We start from the raw sequence: 11,293 nt of genomic DNA, 5'->3' as shown, positions 1-11,293 counted from the left end.
TTTACAGCTGTCGACAAAACAGCGGAGTTCTGTAGACGTTGTCAACAGAACTCAGCAGCAGTGTAGACGCAGGTATAATTGTGTCGACAAAAGTCCACTTTTGTCGACAAAACCCTGTAGTCTAGACATACCCTGAGTGGCCTGCGAGAGGCCCATGCTGGTAGGACACCCAGCTGCAAAGTCAGCGCCAGCAGCAGCACAGGAGGAAGGGAGGCCTGGTCTGGTATCTCAGCCCTTCCTTCTGTGCCGCTGCAGGCGGTGGCGCTGCCTTTGGACCTGGGCGGCAGCAGGGCAGAGGCTGCTGTTGTGGGGCCCAGATTGGGGGGGGTCCCACTGAGCAGCGAGTGAGGGGTGGTCACTGACGGGTCCCCCAGCTCAGAAGTCAACGCCGCCCCAGCAGCAGCGCAGAGGCAGGGTGGCCTGGCATGTTGCCACCGTTCCTTCCGCACTGCTGCTGGCAGGGCTGCCTTCTCCGCTGGGGACCACAGAGCAGGGGCCACAGGGGAGGTGCCCAGCTCGGAGGGCAGCTCCGCTCCCAGCAGCAGCGCAGAAGGAAGGGGGAGTGGCTGCCATTGCATCCTTCCCTCTGCCCCCTGCTGGGGGCATCGCTCCCTTCCAAGCTGGGTGGCCAGAGCGAGCAGGATCCCAGCTGTGGGGTCAGTGCCAGCAGCAGCAGCAGCGCAGGAGAAGTGGAGGCAGCGATGCCGTTGCCACCCTTCCGTCTGCGCCGCTGCTGGCCAGGTTGGGGGCAGAGAGCAGCTGCCCCTCCAGCCGCCCAGCTGGGGAGGCCAGGAGAGATCAGGGACATTTCTTCTTATTTCCAAACTCCGCCGGGATGGGGACCTGGGGACTGAACACGAGGCCACGGCTGGGAAAGCCCAAACGTCCGGTGCCCCCGTGAGCGACCCTCCTGCCCTCGCCTTGCCGCCCCCTTCTGGGCAGGGACCCCCAGGGGGAGAAACGCTGCACTAGGGGATTCCTCTACGACCCCGAGGGCCACCACGGCCAGGAGTTCCCGGCAGCCCCTTTCCCACCACTTCCAGGGAGGAGGCGGCAGGTTCTCAGGGGAGGTTTCCCCAACTCAGAGATCTGCCTGGATGGAGAGTGGAGGAGCAAAGGGAGGGCCTGGCCAGGGACGCCCAGGGCCAGGGCAGGGCTCACACGGCAGCACCCATGGCAGGGAGTGGCCAGAGACTCCTGGGAACCGACGGGTGTGTAAAGAAACCTGCTGCTCAGCCAGGCCCAAAACTCTGTGTCTGCCGGCCACTGGGGCCAGCCCAGATGTATCCAGCCTCCCGCTGACTCTGGAGTCCCTGCTGCCTTCTCCTGCATTGCCGGGAAGAGCAGAAGTGATTCGTGGTGTCCGAGAGATGCTCCTTCAACGCCAAAACCTCCACCCACCTCAGGTGCAGCAACAGCAGGAGCCAAGTAAACAAATTGTGAGATTGATTTAAAATAAAGAGAGTGAAGAGAAATAACCCGATCATTGTTTGTATGAGCCTTGCTTTCTGGGCCTTAAGCGCATGCGCGGGCCGGTCTCAGCCATTCCCTGCAAACCAGAGGACTTGAAACACTTTTCCCATGACAGCCGAGGGGGCGGCTGCACCCCAGGGCCTGTGGGGACAGAGCGGTGCCAGCAGAGCCCCTCACTGGGATGCAGCCCACAGGCACAGAAGGGGTGTTTCTGTTGCTGTCACAACAGCCCCTCCCCAGGCAAAACCCTCCCAGACTCCTGGCTGGAGCAGTCATGTCTAGCAGTCAGAGCAGGGCCTGTGGATCAGAGCTGGGGTCAGGAGTCCCAGAGCAGCCCAAAGGCCGGTCTCATGGGCTCAGACTTGAAGGGCCAGAGGAACCATCATGGTCATGTGGGCTGAGCTCCTGCACCTTGCAGGTCCCAGAACCTCCCCCACCCCTCCCGCCCCAGCCCCACTCGCCCTGGCTGTTACTGACACCCTCACATTACAGCTCAGCCATATCAAGGGATGGAGAATCCCCCATTGCACAACTTGAACCCAGCCCGGGTCTCTGCAGAGGGGGGCAGCCGCATCCACCCAACCCCCACAGACTCTGCCCGTCTGACCCCTTGACAAGCCCTTCCCCCCCCAACACGGGGTCAGTAGGAGCAGGCGTGTTCTGGCCGGAGCCCCCAGCCACACGGCGGGGAAAGAATTGTCTGAGCAGCTCAGCACTGGGGAGCCCACGTTTCCCTCTGCGGAGCGCGGGGCAGCCGGTCCAATTCCTCCCACCCATGTCAGTCCAAGGGCCGCCGATGGGAGCTGGCAGCACAAACGCGCCCATTCCCGCCCCGTTGCCTGAGCCCCTGTGTCCCTGGGCCCAAGCCCTGGGCCCTGCTGGCCGAGGAGCAGGGACTCCGACAGCCACACGCTGAGCCCCCAGGAACAATCCCCGCCCTGGGCCCCTTCCTAGCAGCCCTGGCGTCTCTCCCCTCACGCGGCCTGTGGGCACGGCCCGTCCGAGGGCCTCCCTGGCCGTGGCTGCTGCTGGAGGCTCCTGCCCCCTCGGCTCCCCTGGGCCCAGAGCTCCCTGCGCATCCTCCTCCTCCTGCAGTCGGCCCGGCCTGAGCGGCTCCAGAGGCTTTTCTACTCCGCTCCCTCGGGGGGCAGGCCCAGCAGGATGGGGGGGCTGATTCGCAGGGCAGGGTTGATGCCCCCCCAGGCCCCGGTCATCTGAAGCAGGGGGCTGAGCCCGCCAAAGCTCATGATCCCACCTGCATGTTTTATTGGTCTGTAAAGTGCTCCCAGGCCATTTGTTGTGTGACCAGAGCGAGGGCTGAGGAGGAAGGTCCGGCCTGGGGCTCACAGCCGGTTGTGCTGGGGGTGGGTGAGGCAGAGGATGCAGGCCAGGCAGAGGCCTAAGAGGGTCTTTCCATGGCCAGAGAGGGGATCCCAAGGAGCGACTGTCTCGAGTTGCAGTTGGGGAGCTCTGGGGTGGGTATTAGGGGAAACGATTTCACTGAGGCTGGTGAAACGCTGGAGCGGGAGGCCTGGGGAAGGGGGGAATCTCTGTCCTGAGAGGATTTTAAGGCCAGACCTGACACACGCCTGGCTGGGGTGAGTGAGTTGGGCTGGGCCCTGCTCTGAGCAGGAACAGGACAAGCTGACTCCTCAGGGCCCTTCCAGCCCAGTGATTCTAGGACTCTGCACCGGGGCAGAGAGGGGGGTCCCAGGAGAGGTTCCCAGGAGCACCAGGCCTAGAGGCTAGAAGAGGGATGTGAGGGGTGCACTGGGCACTGGAACTAGGACGTGGTTTCTCCTGGGCGTGTGTGTTGCTTTTGCTCACACTCAGCTGAACGGCAACATTTCCTCCATCATCATCATCAGACTAGTGAACACAACAGCACCGACCTGCTCCCGGGGGGATGCTCAAAGGAAGCACCAGAAACCACGTCAGCTGGTCCAGCTGCCCCTGAAACACAGGCCGGGGGTGAAGATTTTCTACCCGTTAACTCTGCATCCTGAACCATCAGTGCACACACAGCCCAGCACTGCCTGTGCCCCCCGTCCAAACCCCACCCCCATCTCCCGCAGCCTAGAAACTTCCCCACCCAGACACCCCCACGAGACCAGCTAGTCTCCTATTATCAGTTATCAACCCCCCATGTACCTGAAAAACTGCCAGTCTGTGCTAATCTCTGCCCTATATCCCAGACTGCCAGTCTGTGCCCCACAGATGGGGCCACCCTCTGCCAGCCCCTCCTACATGTGTCAGACTAACTACCAGTCTGAGCTGCACATACAGAGCCCCCTCTGTCAGCCCATACCCCACATCTCTGACTAACTGCCAGTCAGTTTTCACAGAGCCAGCCTCTAACAGCCCCTCCCATCCTCAACTATCTGCCAGTCTATGCCCCACAGACAGAGCCCCCTCTACCAGGCCCTCCCCCACGTCCCTAACTGCCAGTCTGTCCCCAGAGACATAATCCCCCTCTGCCAGCCTCTGCCCCAGATCCCTGACTATCTGTAAGTTTGTGCCCCACAGACAGAGCCCCCCCGCCAGACCCGGTGGTACAGGGTGTACAAGGCTCATGGCTAATTTGCCTTCCCCCCTGGCTTCTCTCCATGGCCAGTGAGGGGCTCCCCCTGCACCCTCCCACATCGGGCCCAGCGCCCAGGGCCAGGCTTTGACGGGTGACGGGGTCACCGCTCCCTGCTGTGTCCTGTCCAGCCGCAGGCCGAGGGGGAGTCGCACCCGGCTGGAGTCCTCCTGCCCTGAGCCGGAGCTGAGCCGGGGGGTCAGACGCTCCCTGAAGCACCCAGGAGAACATGGACGGTAAGTGGAGTCCGGGGCCGTGGTCGTGGGGAGCTGCCGCAGTTAGGGGGGCTGGGGAATTCCCGGAACCTCGACCCCCAGCGAAATGTCCCCCGACATTCCCAAGAGGAGCGGTCAGGGAGAAATCTCTGTTGTCCTGATCACGGGCATGGAAACCTCAGCCCTGCCCCCGCAGACACACACACAGCGGGAACCCAGAAATCATCTCTCCCTCCCCTCTCAATGTTCAGTCCCTTCTCCCCCCCAGCCTGAGTTCCTGCCTCCCCTCCTCTGCCAGGCTGTTCGCTGCCTCTTCTTGTCTTTGCAAAATATACTGTGAGGCAGAGACTTTTTGTGGGTTTTCCTGCCTCCATCCACAGTCTGGGGGCCTCTGGATACCCCTGTCCCTGCTCCTCCCGATGCAGGATGATTTAGCCCATCCTAACATGTCACAGTGTCGGCCTGTTTACCCCCCTGCACCCTGAGAACTTTCTAGATCCCCCCTCCCTCCAGGGAACGTGGTTCCCAGCCTTGGGCTCTAAGTGCGGATTCTTACCATGTCTACCGGTGATGCCTGCAGGGAAGTTGTGACGTCGCGGGGTCTGTGTTCACTCTGTTTGCCTGGTGGTGCTGTATGTGAGTCTACTGTCCTCTGCTGTTCTGTAATAACTCTGGGTACGTCTACACTACAGCGCTACACTACACTGGGTACGTCTACACTACACTACAGTTCGAACTAACACATCTAGAACTAAAAACTAGTTCGAACTAGCGTTTTGCTAGTTTGAACTAGCAAGTCCACATTGAGTGGACTCTGAACAGGGCTTAAGGATGGCCGGAAGCAGTGCCGGCAGGGCATAAAAGGAGGACTTAGAGCATGGAGATGCTGTCTCAGGCTAGCCAAGGGCTGCGCTTAAAGGGTCCCGACCCCCACCCCGGACACACAGTTCTAAGGGGTGCCCCGCTTGCAAAGAAGTTCTGGCTTGGAGTGCCCTGAGTGCCCACACTGGGCACATCACACCACTCAGCCATCAGCCCGGCTGCACTTGCCGCAGGCTGCCATCTGGGGACAGGGAGTAATTGGGGGGCTGCAGGAGAGCTTCCACCCCCAGAAGCCCGCAGAGCCAGCCCAGTCCTTCCCATCGGGGGCTCGTACCCCATTCCTCCCTCACCTCCTTCCACTTACCCTTCCCTAGCCCCCCTTCTTATTGATGTACAAAATAAAGATAACGTTTCTTCCAACATTGACTCTGTCTTTATTGAAAAAAACTGGGGGAGACTGGGAAAAGGAGGTGGGAGAGGGGAAGAGAAAGGCTGGGAGAGGGGAGGGCAACTAACATGATCATGGGTTGGGAACAGGTCCCAGATGAAGAAAGGCTACAGAGACTGGGACTGTTCAGCTTAGAAAAGAGGAGACGGAGGGGGGACAGGATAGAGGTCTCTAAAAGCAGGGGTTGGGTGGAGAGGGTGCATTCAGAAAAGTTCTTCCTGAGTTCCCATAAAGAAGGACTAGAGGACACCAAAGGAAAGGAATGGGTAGCAGGCTTGAAACTAGTAAGAGAAAGTTGTTCTTCTTGACAAAGCAAATAGTTAACCTGTGGAACTCCTTGCTGCAGGAGGCTGTGAAGGCTAGAACTAGAACAGAGTTTAAAGGGAAGTGAGATCAAGTGATGGAGGTTGGGTCCATGGAGTCCTATTAGCCAGAGGGGAGGAGTGGTGTCCCTGCCCAAAGTTTGTGGAAGGCTGGATAGGGATGGCACGAGACAAATGGCTTGGTCACTGTCTTCGGTCCATCCCCTCCAGGGTCCCTAGGGTTGGCCGCTGTCGGCAGACAGGCTACTGGGCTAGATGGACCTTTGGACTGACCCAGGACGGCCATTGTAAGCTCACGGCTCAGAGTCGGGGGTCTCAGTGGACCCCCTTGATTTTCATGCACACCTGCTCCTGGGTGGCCAGGCTGGCAGCTCTCCTGCCCTAGACGGCCACTTTCCTGTGCCTAGTGCGGATATCGTGGACAAGGTCCACGATGTCCGCACTAGCCCAGGAAGATGCCCGCCTCTTGCGGTCCAGGGCAATCTCCCCGGAGCCACCAGCCTGGTCCCGGGAAGAGGGGGTGGGCTGGGGGGCATCGGGTGGGTGGCTCTGTGCCATGCCAGGTGCAGGGTCTGCTAGCTGGGTGCTGGCAGGCTTGCACCTGGCACGGGCACCGTAGCCAGCCCGTGCCCCTTTAAGGGGTCCGGGGCCGGGAGGGGGGCACAGAGTTTCCCTGGTGTTGGCCAGAGAGGCCACCAGGGAAACCTGGGGAGGGCTAGCCTCCCACTAGTTCGAACTAAAGGGCTACACAGCCCTTAGTTCGAACTAGCTAGTTCGAACTAGGCGTTAGTCCTCGTAAAATGAGGTTTACCTAGTTCGAACTAAGCGCTCCGCTAGTTCGATTCAAATTCGAACTAGTGGAGCGCTAGTGTAGCACCTATTAAAGTTAGTTCGAACTAACGTCCGTTAGTTTGAACTAACTTTGTAGTGTAGACATACCCTCTGTGTGTGTGCATGCCTCAGTTTCCCTGGGCACTGCAACACGGCTTGGCTGAGGAAGGGGAAGGCTGGACATGACTCACTGTGGAGGTGAATGTGTCTCTCCTGTCCTAAGTCTCATGTCCTGAGGACCAGGGGGCCGCAGACAAGACCTTCGACCAGGAAGGGGAACAAAGGGGTGGGCGGGGCTGACTCCAGGATGGTGACAAGGGCCTGGGGGGAAGGGTCAGTCTTAGTTGGGTTAGGATGAGGGAGGGGGATTGAGCAGGAAGGGGGGAGCCGGGCCCAGAGCCCTTTTCCCAGAGAGGAATGGTCCTGCCTGCTCCTGGTCCCTGTGTTAACAAAGATCCCGTGCTGCGCTGTGTCCTGTGAACCGATAAACCTTCAGTTCGACTTGCCGGTGAGAGTCGTGTCTGGCTGCGGATGGGGGTGCAGGTCGGTGACTCCCCCACAACCCGTGACAGAAGCAAAGAGCCAGGATGGAAGAGATGGGGCCTCCTGTCTCCTTTCCCCAGCCAGAGATAACAGGGCTCCCCTCCTCCCTTTTGAGCTTCTGCGGAGGTAAGTGAAGGTGCCCGGCTGCAGGGTTTGTGCTGGGGCTTGAGGGTTAAACCTGAGCTGTCTGCTCAGTGGCAACCCCCGCAGGCCCTTCCATAGCCCGGCCGGCAGAGCGAGGGCTGTAGCGGGTGCTCAGCTAGTGACTGTCGGTGGCTGGCTAGACTCTGGCTCCAAGGGGAGCGTCTCCTCCCTCCCCTAGCTGGGCAGAGCGAGAGGAAAGAGGAAGGGCTCAGGGGCTCCCAGCCAGAACCCAGCTGCAGCCAATACACCTGGACCTGTGGGTGCCTGGACATGCCACTTCCCTCATCCCCTGGACTCAATCCTGCTGTAGCTGGGATCTTCCATGGCCCGGTCACCACTTCCCAGCCCGAGCCCCCAGGCCCAGACCTCCCCGGGCAGACCCCTCTACCTGGCTTGAACCCAGCCATGGTCGGTCTTCTCACACCTGTGGTGTGTCCTTTCCTCTGGCCCAACCTAGCCTGGGACCGGCCCTGCTGTGGCTGGGGAGGGAGGCCTGTTCTGGGGCCCAGCAGCAGGGGAACCCCCAGACACTGACCCAGCCCTTGTGGCTGCCGACTCTACCTGGGAGCGGGGCCCAAAGGGGACACTTGTTGCATAAATTGCTAGTTTCGTCCCCTGGGGGCTAGTTTAATTTGCTTCAAGAACAGAGTCACACTTTCAGGCTGGGTCCAACTCTATTTTATTGTTTGCAAACAAGTTCGTCCGAGGAGCTCAGTGCTCAAAGCAAGGTCGACCTTGAGCATCGCCTGAGCTGAAACTTTTATAGATTTCACATTCCTTCTGGTCAGCGTGTCGCAACGTGATTGGTCACTGCAAGTTTACTTGGTTCCCTGGCAGAAAGTTTAGCACCTTCTAAGACATGCACAATCAGCTAAATGATACGTGCTGTTTCGAGCTGAAGCAATGGAGGGAAAGAAGCACACTTAGTTTTTACTACACCCTGGCCCATGAGCCCCCTCCAGCCAGCCACAACCCCTCCCGTGTGCTCCCCCGCAACTCCCTTTCCCCACCCGTGGCCCCCCCCTCCTGTGGCCGGCCACCCCATCCTGTGTTCTCTCCCCTGCAACACCCCTGCCTGTGAACCCCCCCTTGCCTGGCTGTCCCCCCCCACCTGTGTGCCCCCGCCCCCAACCTCCACCCTCTCTTCTCCTCCCCCGGGCCTATTTCCTGGGCCTATTTTGATTGCCAGTCTGCCCCTGGCCACTAATCCCCACCCAGGGACAGATGGTGCCTGAGGGGAAGACAGTCTCAGATCGGGGGCAGTAAATCTCTTTGCTCTGTCAGTGGCCGGTGGGATGAACCTCAGGAGCGAAAGCCGAGACCTCAGGGCTGCTCCCCACTCAGAGCCGGGCGCCCCTGGAGGCAGGAGAGTCCCTGAGTCACTGCCCAGCTGGGACAGATTCTGTCCCTGACGCCTCGAACCCTCCCCAGGGCCAAACTCTGCCCCTCACGCTCTGATTCTCCCCCAGCCAACGTGACTGGATCCAGATATGGCGCATCCCCGGCTCGTTCCGTCTGAGGATGGGAAACGTGTGAGATGGGCAGACACATGGCAGCCAGTGGCTGACACCCCGGCGAGATTTGACACTTGGTCCTGTGTGCTGGGCCGAGAGGGCTTCACCTTGGGGAGACATTACTGGGAGGTGGAGGTGGGGGATGGCCAATGGGCTGTGGGGGTGTCCAGAGAGTCTGCGAGCAGGAAGGGATGGATCAGCCTGAGCCCCCAGAGGGGGGTCTGGGCTGTGCAGTGGTGGCAGGATCAATTCCAGGCTCTCACTGACCCTCACACCCCCCTGCCCCTGAACCCCCCCAGCAGGATCCGGGTTTGTCTGGACTGTGACCGGGGGCAGGTGACATTTATCGATGCTGCTACCGAGGTCCTGATCTTCACTTTCCCGCCGGGCTCCCTCCCTGGGGAGAGACTCTGACCATTGATCTGGGTGTTGGGGGGAACCGAGCTCCAACTGTCCCCCTGACACCAGCCTCTGGCCTCACACCCCGGGTATGTCTACACTACAGCGCTAATTTGAACTAATTTAGTTCGAATTAGTTAAGTCAAACTAAGCTAATTTGAACTAACGCATCTAGAACTAAAAACTAGTTCAAATTAGCGTTTTGCTAATTCGAACTAGCATGTCCTCATTAAGTGGACCCTGAACCGGGCTTAAGGATGGCCGGAAGCAGTGCCGGCAGGGCATCAAATGAGGACTTAGAGCGTGGAGCTACTGTCTCAGGCTAGCTGAGGGCTGCGCTTAAAGGGACCCGACCCCCACCCCGGACAGACAGTTCTCAGGGGTGCCCCGCTTGCAAAGCAGTCCTGGCTTGGAGTGCCCGGAGTGCCCACACTGGGCACATCACAGCACTCGGCCATCAGCCCGGCTGCACTTGCCGCAGGCTGCCATCTGGGGAGAGGGGGCAATTGGGGAGCTGCAGGAGAGCTTCCACCCCCAGAAGCCCACAGAGCCAGCCCAGTCCTCCCCATCGGGGGCTCGTACCCCATTCCTCCCTCACCTCCTTCCACTTACCCTTCCCTAGCCCCTTTTCTTGATGTACAAAATAAAGGACAATTGTGTTCAAAAATGGAATCTGTCTTTATTGAACAAAACTGGGGGAGACTGGGAAAAGGAGGTGGGAGAGGGGAAGAGAGAGGCTGGGAGAGGGGAGGGCAACTAACATGATCAGGGGTTGGGAACAGGTCCCATATGAAGAGAGGCTAAAGAGACTGGGACTTTTCAGCTTAGAAAAGAGGAGATGGAGGGGGGATAGGATAGAGGTCTATAAAAGCAGGAGTTGGGTGGAGAGGGTGCATACAGAAAAGTTCTTCATTAGTTCCCATAAAGAAGGACTAGAGGACACCAAAGGAAATGAATGGGTAGCAGGCTTCAAACTAGTAACAGAAAGTTGTTCTTCACAAAGCAAAGAGTCAACCTGTGGAACTCCTTGCTGCAGGAAGCTGTGACGGCTAGAACTAGAACAGAGTTTAAAGGGAAGTGAGATCAAGTCATGGAGGCTGGGTCCATGGAGTGCTATTAGCCAGGGGGTAGGAGTGGTGTCCCTGCCCAAGGTTTGTGGAGGGCTGGAGAGGGATGGCACGAGACAAATGGCTTGGTCACTGTCTTCGGTCCATCCCCTCCAGGGTCCCTAGGGTTGGCCGCTGTCGGCAGACAGGCTACTGGGCTAGATGGACCTTTGGTCTGACCCAGGACGACCATTGTAAGCTCAGGGCTCAGGGTCGGGGGTCTCAGTGAACCCCCTTGATTTTCATGTACACCTGCTCCTGGGTGGCCAGGCTGGCAGCTATCCTGCCCAAGCCGGCCACTTTCCTGTGGCTAGTGCGGAGATTGTGGCCGAGGTCCACGATGTCCGCACTAGCCCAGGCGGGTGCCCACCTCTTGCGGTCCCGGGCAAGCTCCCGGGAGCCGCCAGCGTGGTCCCAGGAAGAGGGGGAGGGCTGGGGGGCATCGGGTGGGTGGCTCGAGCCATGCCAAGTGCAGGGTCTGCTGGCTGGGTGCTGGCAGGCTTGCACCTGGCACGGGCACTGTAGCCAGCCTGTGCCCCTTTAAGGAGTCCGGGGCCGGGAGGGAGGCAGTAGAGTTTCCCTGGTGTTGGCCAGAGTGGCCACCAGGGAAACCTGGGGAGGGCTAGCCTCCCACTAGTTCGAATTAAGGGTCTACACAGCCCTTCATTCGAACTAGTAAGTTCGAACTAGGCTTAATCCTCGTGGAATGAGTATTACCTTGTTCGAGCGAAGCGCTCTGTTAGTTCGAATTAAATTCAAACTAACGGAGCGCTAGTGTAGCGCCTATGAAAGTTAGTTCGAACTAACGGACGTTAGTTTGAACTAACTTTGTAGTGTAGACATACCCCCCCAGTGTCTGTGACCCTGGAGGACTCCCCTGTACCCAGTCCTTGG

The sequence above is a fragment of the Pelodiscus sinensis genome, chromosome 32, assembly GCF_049634645.1.
Source record: "Pelodiscus sinensis isolate JC-2024 chromosome 32, ASM4963464v1, whole genome shotgun sequence".
NCBI lineage: Eukaryota > Metazoa > Chordata > Testudines > Trionychidae > Pelodiscus > Pelodiscus sinensis.
The sequence above is the reverse complement of the archived record's forward strand: the minus strand, read 5'-3'. Positions refer to the sequence as shown.